The 13,506-nt window shown below is 48.9% G+C and overlaps 1 protein-coding gene across 1 annotated transcript in view; it reads right to left on the minus strand.

Annotated features, from left to right (window-relative positions):
* Positions 1 to 13,266, minus strand: part of KLF10 (Kruppel like factor 10) — a 79,479-nt gene extending 66,213 nt beyond the window's left edge. Inside the window, exon 1 of the mRNA XM_032416039.1 lies at positions 13,057 to 13,266. The gene's annotated coding sequence lies outside the window, so the exon portion shown is untranslated. The remainder of the gene's footprint in view (positions 1 to 13,056) is intronic.
* Positions 13,267 to 13,506: the final 240 nt, after the last annotated feature.

Consider the following 13,506-nt stretch of genomic DNA (forward strand, 5'->3'; position numbering starts at 1 on the left):
CTCCGCCCTCACAGTCCGCTTTCCCATCCATGGGCCTCTGCTCAATTTCCAGGGCGCAGGGGAAGCTGAATTATTTTAAATAATCATATTACCCTTGTGGCTGCCCTTTCCATGTTACAGTATCTCACTTAATCTTCACAATAATCCTGCGATATAAGGATTCCCCAGTTTGCCGATGAAAAAATGGGAGACTTAGAGAGTCAATGTGACCCACTCAAGACGAGCTATTAGTGTGGATGGAGTGAGGAGCCACACACAGGCGTGTCCGTCCCAAAGCCACGACACTGTGCTTGTCACATTGAGAGATGCTGCTGGCTGGGCCCACACGAGCGACCCTGCCTGCCACACATCTGGCTTCCCTGGAAGGATCAACAACAAATCCCATTGGCTCTCCCTTCCAAACATCTCCAGAGTGTGACCACCTATACCACAGCCCGTGGCTGAGCCACCTCTGCCTCCCACCTGGATTCACTGAGATCCCCATCTAAAGGGTCTCTTGCTCTGCCTTCACCCTCCCTGGTCATTCTCCACAGAGCAGTCAGAGTGGTTCTTTAAGCTGTTTTCTTTGATCACGTCTCTCCTCTGCTCAGAGCCTTCCAATGGCTCATGTCTCACTCAGAGTCAAAGCCAAAATCCCCACGGTGGCCCAGAAGGCCCTCCATACCTGCAGTCCCATTATCCCCCCACACACGATCTCTGACTTCACGTCTCACTGTTCTCACTGTTATACCAGCCTCCTTGCTTGTCCTTCAACACAGACAGCAAGCTCCTGCCTCAGGGCCTTTGCACTTGCTGTTTCTGCTAGTGACAGCTTCATCCACCTTGAGGGGTCGAGACCCCGGAAAAGGGTGAACTGGATCCCAATATTACCCAAGTCAGGTTTGACACACTGCTGTTCAGAGTTGATGATCTTCTGGTGAGAGAACCAAGACAAAGTCTAATTGAGAGTTATACTAATGGTGCTCTTTAAATTAAAATGAAAAAAAAATAGCAGGAAGGTGCAGGTACTCAAATCATGATGAATTGTTGAGCACTTTGCCTACCTTCCTTCCTCCTGCACCTCCTCCCCTGTGTCTGTGGCATCCGCAGCCTTCCCTGCTTGGCACACAGAGTGACAGGTGTAGGCTGTCATTGTGAGAACTGGAAAATGCGGTGTGTCGGGCTCATTAGCATGCAAACAGCAGTGCCCTTTCTCTTCTCCAGAGGAAGGGCTGGATGGGTCGGAGGGGCACCAGCGGGAACTGTGCTTCCTGCAGAGGTGGATGGTGGGAAGGGGGATAGTCCTTTATTAGAGCAAACGTCCATCAGTGTCTACATGGAAAAAAAGACTTGCGCTCTCAGCATGTTCCTCGAGGGGAAAGCACAGAAAATGCGAGATTATACTTAGGAAATCCACAGAAGTGGTAAGTGGGCTCCATCTTCTCTAGTTGCTGATCTCCATGTGATAGATGTGGCCCACAGGAGACAGCCTAGTGGCCAGGCAGAGCCAGGTAGCAGGCAGCGTAGGGTTTGGCTAAGAGTGGTGTCAGATTGTCTAGGTTTTGAATATTGGCTCCGTAACTCTTCAGAGGTGAGATTTTCCTGTCCACCTCCCCCGCCCCAAGAGAGGTCTTAACCCCCAGTACCAGAGAATGTAGTCTTACTTGGAAATAGGGTCTTTACAGATGAAATAGAGTTAAAATGAGGTTATTAGAGGGGGCCCTAATCTGATATGACTACTGTCCTTATGAAAAGGGGAAATTTGGACACAGAGGCACACACCCAGGGAGAATGCCATCAAAGATGAAGGGAGAGATTGGGGTGGTGTTGGCAAACATCAAAATCTAGGAGAAAGGCATGCGTGGAACAGATCCCCCCCACAGCCCCCAGCACCAACTTTGTGGACACCTTATTCTCAGATCTCCAGCCCCCAGAATCATGAGGCAATCAACTGGTTAAGGCACCGAGTTTGCGACACTTCGTTATGGCGGCCCTAGCAAACTAATACACTGTTAGGTTTCGGAGGCTCACTGATCCTGATTCTCTGCTTTCTGGTCTACAGAATGGGCATGATATTACCTCTCACAGATGCAACAATTACATACAATTAATCCATCTCTGCAGTAATTCCAGGCACAGAGTGTGCCCTCCATGTCCGTGGTGGTGGCTCTTGGAATTTGGAGCAGCTCATAGCAAAGATCTTTTCCTGCCCCTCATTTCCCAGCCATCCCTTTCTCACCACCATCCCAGATGAAGAGAGCCACCCAGGAGCAGCGTGCTCTGTGCACCGAGTGCGTCACTTAGTTACTTAAGGCTGCTGGGCGGTCCGCAGGAAGGGGAGGGCAGGAAGGCCTGCCGCAGCCTTCCTGGAGCCTGGGTTAACCCTGATGCTGATCCCTGCCTTGTGGCTCTCAATACACAGACAGAGAGAAAGGAGAGCAGGCCAGGTCAGCCCTTCCAGATATTTAAAATGACTTTCAAAAACTAATAAAATAAAATAAAATAACTTTCAGTCAAAGAGGCAGCATCATTATCAAAAGCAGACACTTAAATCACACCCCTCATGCTCAGCACTGAGCTTCAAGGAGTGATCTTGAACATCCCTCCTTGCTTCAGAGAAAGGGAAGGCATGAGATGAAGCAGTGCCCCACTTTGAAAGTGGAAAGTGAACAAAACTATTGTCCATTAAATGTGTACTGTTTACTGTAGCTGACCTACCACGCCTCGGGATGTTCGAAAAGTTGTGAAGTCGTGTGTGTTGTTTAGTATGTGATGCGTACACTTAAAAGTTCATTGCAGGTCTTTAGATAATCAATGTGATATGTATATTTTGTAGGGCCTGGAAAATAGTTTTACTTTTTTGAATAATTGTGGAGATTTGTAGTTACTATGGCATTGGTTTTATGGTATATTCTTGGCTCTATCTATGATTCATTTATTTGTTCAGGAACCTGCAATTGTAACATTATTCCTTTTGGAAGCTTTTCTCCTTCTCCTTGACACCTTAAAGTTTATCTTTTCTTCTTCTTTGCTTCTACAGTTTGTGTTGTTAATTTTGTATTTTAACAACATCTAGCACAACTAAAAGCTTTTATGGGGGAGGGGGGTTATAAGTGTGATCCATGCTTATTTTTTAAATTTTGGAAAAGACAGCAGAGTATAAAAAAGAAAGTAAAATTTCCCGGGATCAAAACCTCTTAGAATATTTCCTTCTTGTCTTTTTTCTCAATCCGAGCATAAATCAGCAGTGCATATGTAAGAGGAACAGGTGGGAGTAGAGAGCTGTGTCTGTGGCCAAACTGGGAGTGTCTGGGCTTGTGTAGGGAAATGGTGGGGCAGCTGCCAGGGGCTGATGATAAGAAGGAGTGAGGAACCTTCTAGGTGAGCGCTCATCCCATGGGGAGAGAAGGTCAGGCAGATGCCTTTGTCTCAGTGAGTAAGCCTTCATTATTAAACGAGTGCCTCTGGATATAACCTAGCTCAGCTCTGAGCTCAGAACCCATGGAATCGATCTCAGTCGGGGGGTGGGTGGGGGGGGGGGAACTCCTGGGCATCGATGTCAGACACCGCAGAGCTGTTTCCCTAAAAGCGCTGTAAGACACTGGGGCTCGGACAGCCCAGCTTTACAACTCCCTGGCAGAGTATGACACTGGCAGGAGAGAGCTGTGCTCTGTGACATCACCCCAGGTCTAGGACCTGCTTCATCAGCTGTAGCAGCCCAGCAGGGGTGTGGTACACAGGGCACCGGAACCGAGCAGGGAAGAGGGGAAAGCAGTCATGGAAATTATGTGTTAGCGGCAATGCCCAGACTTAGGCATGAGCCCAGGTGGAAACTTCTAGAAACACTTGGAGCGAACTTGCAGAAGCAGATGGGAGCAAGAATATGCAAAGCTTAGGTGCCTTTTACTGTGAGGACTTGCTCTATGACTCTCGCCAGACAGTGAGACACCTGAGGTCATGTCATATTTAACTTTATTCCCATCACTTTGCTCACTGCCTGGCATAGAGTAAGTGCTCAGGGCATGAAATTTTTGCTGACTAAATATCACCTCCTTTTTGATCATCTGATTTATGACATGGTTTCCAGGAACATATTATGGTTAAAAATGGGACTCCCTGGACAGAAAAATGAAGTCAGAGATGCTGCTCACAAATTTGGCATCAATGAACCTTGGTACTCCCTTCCCCCAAATTCTCTGGGTCCCTGCAATTCATCATTTTCAGAAACATCAAGGTTAGAAAGATGGCAGAGTTCTCCATCCATGAATGCCCTTGAGCTCTGACACTTCTCCTCATTATTTAAATGGAACTGGGAGTAGACGAGAGATCAGAACCACCCAAGCCACCTCCTTAGGTGGACAGGAGCCTGGAGATCATAGCCTTTGTTTTACTGGTGAACTGGGGGATATTAACTGGGCACCAACCATGTGTCTGGCACCGTGCTGGGTATCCTGGAGGTTCTAGATAAACAGATCTTGGTCCTTGCCCTTGGGGAGTTTGTCACAGTGAGAGAGATTAACAGTGCAAATACCTCTGCACTGCAGAGGTGCTCAGGGCAGTGTGCCATCAGGAAGCAGTAGCGTAGAAGTGGCCAGCAGGATCTAGCGAGACAGAGACCCTGGAGGCCAGAGGAAGGAGAGAGCTTTGTGAAGAACGTGGGGAACAAGTGAGCATGGAGGACAGTATCGCCTTGAGGTTGAGAAGGAAGTCAACTAGCTGGGTTCCAATCCAGCTCTACCCTGTCTAGCTGTGTGACCTTAAGCTAGTTATGTCACCTCTCTTAAGACTTAGCTTTTATAAAATAGTTCCTACCTCATGGGGTTGTTGAGGAGTAAACAATATGCATAAGGCGCTTAACACGGTGCCAGGCACACAATAAGCACTCAATAAATACCAGCCACTGCTTTTGTTATAAGGAAGAGTGGGTGGGATCTGGAGAGGGATAGAGATTGGGGAGCCTAAGCGAGCTTCTGGAGTAGTTCAGTTCAACTGGACGGATGTTTACTAAACCCCTAGTATGTACCAGGCATTGTGCTTGGCTCTGTGTCTGTCGTTCCCATGCCTGATGCAAGTGTGGTGGAAGTGTGAGAATCCCGGGGACAAGGATTTGCTCCTGTCACTTTTTTTTCTTTTCTTTTCTTTTTTTTTTTTCTTCAGTGCAGAAAAGGTGGTTTTTATTAAAGCACAGGAACAGGACCTGTGGGCAGAAAGAACTGCCATCACTTTTGCTCTTAAGGGATTCTGGAGTGTGTCCCCTTGTCACCATGCCCACCCCCGCCCTAGTTGAGGCCCCAGTCCCTCACCCGGATGATCACAAAATATCATGGCCTGTCTCCTCTGGCCTTGTCCCCTCTGGCCTTGTCCCCTCGCATTGGGCATTAGGGTGATCCTTTGAAGGCACAAATGAGTTTGTGGCCCTCCCTTTTAGAGTCTCCACTGGCCTCAGACAGAGCCCTCATGACCAGTTTCACTCCCTCCCATCTAATTGGATGGAGACACACTGAATTGACTTGTAGTGGCTTGAATGGACTGAACTTTCCAGATGATTGAAATGTTCTTCCTGCTGCTCAAGACTCTCCCTTTCTTCTCCCGTCCAGCCCTCCCCTACCCGCTGGCTAATTCCTGCTCAAACCCAGATCTCAGCTGAGATGCACACCATCCTGGGAAAGGGCTCTCTGGCTACCTGTAGCCTTGGCCCCATGACCTCCTCTGTAAACCTACAGACCCCATACCCTTCCTGCTTTATTGTAGGGAATACAATAGGGAATGTTGCCTGTTTGTCCCTACTTGCCTGTCAGTTCTTTAAGGGCAGGGCCCCTGTCCCCATCACCCGGGAGCCAAGCACAATGCCTGGTACATACTACTCCAGAAGCTCGCTTAGGCTCCTGGGTGATGGGGACAGGGGCCCTGCCCTTAAAGAACTGACAGGCAAGGAGGGACAAACAGGCAACATTCCCTATTGTATTCCCAGTGATGGAGATAGACATGGCGGAGGGAGGGCACAGGGAGGGCTCACCAAAGGCTGCCAGCCCGGCCCAGGTCACAGGTTGAGGCTCCTGCCAGAGGGAGGTGAGAGTGGTGGCCTGGGAGCCACTGGGCACGGAGTGGTCTTCCCCTGGCCCTTGGGATCCCAGCTGGGTCACACCTGATGGTCTGGGCTATAGGGGCCTTTCTGGGGTCCTGAGAGGGAAGGAGGGAGTGGAAACGGAGCACAGGGGGAAGCAGCTGTCGGCAGGGTTCATTGGAATCGGGGGGGTGGGGGGGGAGCTGGAGCCCAGAAAGGCAGGTGTGCTGGTCTGGGCCCAGGGGAGAAAGAGGAGGAGGAGTGAGGAGGAGAAACTTTGCAGGAAGTGACTGGGCCAACAGAGGGAAGGGTTCCCCTGTGGCTCAGGGCACGAGATGACAACAGTAGCCCTGTCCGGACCGTGTGGCCAGACCCAGAGCATTGGGCACCCCGCAGAAGGAAGTCACAGTGACGGCAACCCTCTCCTGAGTGCCTGCTGTGGCCAGACCCGCAGCCTGGGAGGTGTGCAGGCGTCATGACGTCATTTCACCCTCACCACCGCCTCCACCCATGGTGTCATTCCCCACTTCACAGACGAGGCCACTGCGGGCCAAAGAGCCCAAGCAGCTCGCCCAGGTGCCTGGGTGATGTGAAGCCATTCAGTCAGCACAAACCTTCAACACGGTCTATATGAGTTAGGGTTAAGCATGAAGTACATGAATGTGTGTAGAGGACACAGAACAGCGCCTGGGACGGAGCGAGCATTTTCCGAGTGTTTCCTGTTATTATCATCGTCAGACACAGAGTCAGGCCCTGGAGATACTGTGGTTAACAAAACATGAGATTCCTGCCCCCATGGACCTTAGAGTCCTGTGAGGGAGCCGGACGTAGAAGAAAGATGCAAGAAAACATAACACAGGAAGTGCCATGAAGGAAAATGGACTCCACGTGATGAAGCCCCCAGTCTGACCCCAAAGCCCAGGCCACTGGACCACAAAGGATCCAGGCATTAAGGTCGGGGACCTCGGTTCTCCAGCTGACTCTGAAGCAATACTACTCATGGTGGCACCTCCACACCAGGGTCTCTTTACGGGAAGAAGCAGAGACAGACTAAGCAGTGGGTTTCAAACCCTTTTAGCTGAGGAACCTTTTATTAAAATATGATCTTAAGCAGAAGCCAATCCAATGTGCAAACCGGTGCAAGCTCAGCTACTCTGGTTGAGGGCACAACTTCCCCCAGCCCAGTCCTCCTTTCCATTCCTGTTCTCAACAGCCCCAGAGGAGCTTCACAGAATTCCCAGTAGGAACACTATGGGGTCATAATAGGACTTAACATTAAATGAGCACTTACTAACAGCTATGCTCATTATGCATGCTAGCTCATTTAATTTTCTCGATGACCCTATGAAGTCATCATTTTATGAGGAATCTGAGCCTCAAAGGGGTTAATAACATCAATCAATCAACAGCTGCTTGAAATGGCTGTTTGCCGATCATAGTCTGGCACCTGTCCAGCTGTGCAGCCTCCTCGCTCACACCCCCTCACACACACCCACACACACACACACACACACACACACACACCCATACACACACACACACACACACCCATACACACACACACACACCCATACACACACAAACACCCAACCATACCTTTTCTCTTTAAATCAGGGTACCCATCCCGCATCCCTGGCCTTGGCACATGCTTTTCTACTCTTCAACTGGTGTGTTAGTCCCTTATTGTTGCTGTAACAAATGATCACAAACAGTGGCTTAAAGCACCACACATTTATTATCTTATACTTCTGGGATCAGAAGTCTAAAATGGGCTAGCTGGCCTTCGTTCTTTTTGGAGACTCCAGGGAAGAATCCATTTCCTTGCCTTTTCCAGCTTCTAGAAGCTTCCCTGGCACATGGCCCCCTTCCAGCAAAGTCTTCACTCGACCTTTGCTTCCATCTTCCCATCTTCTCTGACTCTGACCCTCCTGCCTTCCTCTTATAAGGACTCCTGTGATTACATTGTGCCACCCAGACAATACGGGAGACTCTCACATCTCAAATCCTTAGCCGAATCACAGCTGTCTTCCACCAAGGTAACCTATTCCTAGGTTCTGGGGATTAGTACGTAGACATCTTTGGGGGGGGGCATTATTCAGCCTGTCACACCTCATAACCACACACTCATTCTTCACATCTGAGCTTAGAGATCATGTCCTCAAGGAAGCCGTCCCTGACCAACCAGATAAGACCTTCTGGGTGTGGGGTCTCACAGCAGCCTGTGTCTGTCCCTCACACGGCTTGTCACAGTCACAGTTGAGCATCTGTTTGGACATTATTTGATTAATGCCCTGCCTCTAAACTTCAGGAGTGTGGGGAGCCACTTCGTTTTTCCATTTGTGTTTTCAACAGAGCCTGGCACAGGGTAGAGGCGCAATTAACATTTGCTAAATAAATGGATGAACAAATAAAGGACCTTGCCTGGGGCAAGTAGCAGAGGCAGGATTTCCACGCGGGCAGTGGGTTTACAGAATCCCAGGCTCTAAGCCTTACACTGGATTGCCTCTCGCAGACCTGACGTGCTCAGGCGCACTGAGCCCCTACTGTTTAAGCTCCGGGACGTCCCACTGGGTTATGTGGGGGGCTGGCCAGACGGCGCCTGAACACCTGCAGGGGCACCAGTCTGACATCCAGTGATTTCGGACGTGGGGTGGGGGTGGGGGGAGAGTACTGTAAACCCCAGCTACGCGGGACTGGGGACAGTGGATGGCAGAGGCTGGAGAGGCGGCAGTGGTGGGAGGCAGCGAGAGGCAGGGGCGGAGGAGCGCTCCAGGGGGGCCGGGGGGGCACGCGGGAGGCAGAGAGAGCCAAGGGCAGCGCCTCGGGCAGGCCCACGGGGAGAGGCTGGGAGGGGGCGATGGCAGCGAGGAAACGAGCTGTCAGAAACTCGGAGGCGGCGTGGGAAAGTGCAGTGTCATGGAAACCAGGGAAGCGAGCAGGTCCATCCGGGAAGAGGCGGCTGTCGGAGCATCGGCGCAGGGCGGGAGCGGGAGTGGGAGGCCCAGGGCCACCTGTCCTTGCTGGGAAGGCCGGCTCTGTCGACCTTCCGCAGGGTGGTTTCAGCAGCGTGCCGAGGAGTTGGAGGACGAGGCGGAGGCTTCCAGGGCCCGGGAGGCTGCAGACCAGCCCGCCCGTTTCCGGATCTGGCGGGGGGGCGGGGGGGGGGGCGCAGGGTGGTTGCTAGGAGGGGCGGCGGGCCCGGAGCGCGTGTGGGCTGGCAGGCGCCTGGAAGAGCCTGGGAGGAAGCGGTGGAGGAACCAGAAGGAGGGCACGTCGTGGGCGTGCACCCGGCTGGACAGGGAGAGTCCGAGCATGAGTCAGCAGCCACGGAGCGCAGTCAGTGAGGTGGGAGACGCCCGGGCACCGCAGACCAGCTCGGGGCTCCTGCCCAGCTCCCGCGGGCATCGCGCCTGGGGCAGGGGGGCTAAGCTTTCTCCTTTCAAAGGAGCGCTCAGATTGCTTTGGAGAGGACCCTCCCCCACCCCACCCCACCTGAGACCCGGGGCTCAGGCCACTGAACGCAGAAGCACAGCACAGCCTCCTGCCCAGAGGCCAACTGCTCCCCAGGCTCTAGGAGACCTTGAAGGGCCCCATGGCCTGGGGTGGGAGAGACTGGATGGGAGTGTGGAGTGCCTCTCCTGCCCCACTTCTCCAAAAGGTTCTAGAACTGCCTTCCCCACCAAGGGATCTGACAACCATATTTTGAAGATATGAGTCCAGTTTTGTGCTTGGCATTCCTTTGGCAGGTTGGGGAAGCCTATGGACGTTTTCTCAGAATAAATGCATAAAATATATCAAAATACCAACAACCTTTTTCACAGAACTAGAACAAATCTAAAATGTGGATGGAACCACGAAAGACCTTGAATAGCCAAAGCAATCCTGAGAAAGAACAAAGCTGGTGGCATCACAATCCTAGATTTTAAGATATACTACAAAACTATGGTAATCAAAACAGTATGGCACTGGCACAAAAATAGACACAGAGATCAATGGAACAGAATAGAGAGCCCAGAAATAAACCCATGCTTGTATGGTCAATTAATCCAACACAAAGGAGGCAAGACTATACAATGGGGAAAAGTAATCTCTTCAGTAAATGGTGTTGGGAAAACTGGACAGCTACATGCAAAAGAATGAAACTGGACCACTTTCTTATGCCATATACAAAAATAAACTCAAAATGGATTAAAGACCTAAATGTGAGACCTAAAACCATAAAAATCCTAGAAGAAAACACAGGCAGCAATTTCTTTGACATTGGCCCTAGAAACATTTTTCTAGATATGGCTCCTCAGGCAAGGGAAACACAAGCAAAATAAACTATTGGGACTACACCAAAATAAAAAGCTTTTGCACAGCAAGGAAAACCATCAGCAAAATGACAAGGCAACCAGTTGAATGGAAGAAGATATATGCAAATGATATATCCCATAAGGGGTTAATTTCCAAAATGTATAAAGAAATGATACAACTCAAAACCAAAAAAACAAATAATCTTATTGAAAATGGGCTGAGGGCCTGAATAGACATTTTTCCAAAGAAGACATACAAATGGGCAACAGACACATGAAAAGATGCTCGATATCACTAATCATCAAGGAAATACAAATCAAAACCACAATGAGTATCACCTTACATCTGTCAGAATGGCTAGAATCAAAAAGATAAGAAATGGCAAATGTTGGTGAGGATATCCACCTCACCAACTGTTGTTGAGAGCACTGTTGGTGGGAATGCAAATCAGTGCAACCACTGCGGAAAACAGTATGGAGTTCTCTCAAAAAGTTAAAAATAGAATTACCATATGCTAATAATTCCAATTCTGGCTATCTACCCCAAGAAAATGAAAACTCTAATTTGAAAAGATATATGCACCCCTATGTTTACTGCAGCATTATTTACAATAGCCAAGATATAGAAGCAACCCAAGTGTCCATTGATAGATGAATGGATAAAGATATGAGATATCTATATATATAATGGAATATTATATATATTATTACAATATGTTATATATATTATATTACATTATATATATATATATATATACACACACATAATGGAATATACTGGAGTATTACTCAGCCACAAAAAAGAGAGATTTTGCCATTGACAACAAGAAGGATGAACCTAGGAAGGTATAATGCTAAGTGAAATAAAGCAGACAGAGAAACACAAATACCATATGATCTCACTGGAATTTAAGAAACAAACGAACAAAGAAAAAACAGATGAACAAAAACACAGACTCTTAAATACAGAGAACAAACCAGTGGTTGCCAGAGGGGAAGTGGGTGGGGGGATGGGTGAAATAGATAAAGGGGATTAAGAGCGTACTTATCATGGTGAGCACTGAGTACTACATAGAATTGAATTATACTGTACACCTGAAACTAATATAACACTGTATGTTAATTATACTTCAATTATAAAATACTCAAAATGCATAAAATAAAACACATGGGATTACAAATGAAACCAATTATATTGAAAATCACACTGTATTTTGAAAACCAAACTTCTGGGGCGCCTGAATGGCTCGGTCGGTTAGGCGCCTGCCTTTGGCTCAGGTTGTGATCCCAGGATCCTGGGATTGAGCCCCGCATCGGGCTCCCTGCTCAGCAGGGAGCCTGCTTCTCCCTCTCCCTCTGCCTGCCACTCCCCCTGCTTGTGCTCTCTCTCTGTCAAACAAATAAAATTCAAAAGAAGAAAGAAAACCAAACTTCTAATACCACAATTTTGGTTCTTCTTTATCAAATGCATTAAAAAACAAGATCTAGTGATAGGCCCTGACGTAAGAGTAGTGATAAACACAAATGACATTTGGAGACATCTGCGAAAAAAAACCCTCTAATGTGATAGGAAAATGTCTGTGATTTCTTCTGGTCACAAAGTCACAGATCCCATTACTACTGTGGTCACTGCCTACAGCCATAATGGAAGGAAATGTTCAGTTTTAGGTAGAGGTTGGTGAAAATAAAGATACAATTTTTACCCACACAACTTCTTGGACTCCCTTGAATTCTGTCCATAACCTTCAAAACGTTGAGAGTTTCTGTTCTGTAGCAAAAGTGCTTGCAGGGGCCAGACAGGTGGCATCACAAAGCAGTAGGGAATGGCCGTGGACTTGGTGCCCAGGAGAGCACACACTCCTTCTAGGGCGAGCAATACTGCTCAGCTCCTAGTATTGCCCATCTTCACATTTTTAAGAAATACCACAGCAAACACCAATTTTTATGTGAGTTCTCCAAATTTTTAAATGTTAGCAAAAATATTCACATTTTAAAGGATACTTTGGGGGCCAAATAGAACACAGCTGTTGGCCAGATGCATAGTGGAGACCCTGGATTTTGGATCTCTGCTGGATGTGGTTCTTTGTGGGTCCTGGGCATCACCCTCCAGGTCTACAGTCCTCCATAAGAGGCCTGTTGGATCCTACGTAACCCATAGCTCTGGTCTAAAAGTGGGCTAGGCAGTAGCCCCAATCCACAGTAAGTTACCACATTCAAACCAGCAATTGTCAACTATGCCACCTCATAGGTTCTGCTTCCCTCCCTACCCCCATTAGCCCAGGGGCTGACAGTGTCAGAGCTCTGTTTCCATGTAAATTTCTCAACCAAGGGAGTTGGATGGGAACCAGGAGCCCTGAGTTTCAGTCTTAGCTCTGCCACTTATCAGCTTGGTGACCTTGAGAAATCGTGACTCTCTTTCAGCCCCTACAAGCTCTCATCTACAAAACGGTCTAATGGGTCAATGGCACATTCCATGTTACAGGATGCTGTCCACACGCAAGGAGTTCTGGTTTCTTTTTGTTCTCTGCTCTAGTCAGCTGGGTCCCTGTGAGGTAAGCATGTAAGAAATAAGGGAAGCCATGTTTGTCCCCAAATGTAGCATAACGGACAATATCTGTTAAATGCCTAAAGCAAGAGCCTACCAATGCGAGGCAAGGCAACTGCCTGATTCATTCAAACAACAGTCACTCTGGAAGGGTCTAGGGATTGGGCAGTTACCTCAGTTTTTTCTGGCAGCACTGGAATCTGGGTGTTTTTGTAGATTTAAGAGGGGAAAAGAGAGGAGCTGCAGGCTTCCGGGATGCTGGCGGCCTTCATCTTGCACACACTGTGTTCGGCTGGCTCCCGGGGGTCTCACTCTCATTTTCACATAGAGCAAAGGGATGCTCTGAGCTGCTCAGCAGCAGGTTCTCAGGGGCTGGGCTGTTATGGGAGCTGGGAAATGAGGCTGGATAAGATTCCTGCCACCACACTGTCACATCAGAGCTTTTTAAAAAAAAAAAAAAGAAAAAAAAAAAAGGCCCTGTGGCTCCGTGGGAGTTTTGCCTGCATTTTCCGGGTAATTGCCTCGCCCCCGCCCTCTGGGAGCTGGGCTGTGGCAGGCGCTCAGGCTGGGGGTGGTGGCCAATGTCTGCCTCCTTTCCTGCAATCAGCTGCGGGGCTGCCTGG

Source organism: Phoca vitulina, unplaced genomic scaffold (assembly GCF_004348235.1).
Source record: "Phoca vitulina isolate PV1807 unplaced genomic scaffold, GSC_HSeal_1.0 scaffold18, whole genome shotgun sequence".
NCBI lineage: Eukaryota > Metazoa > Chordata > Mammalia > Carnivora > Phocidae > Phoca > Phoca vitulina.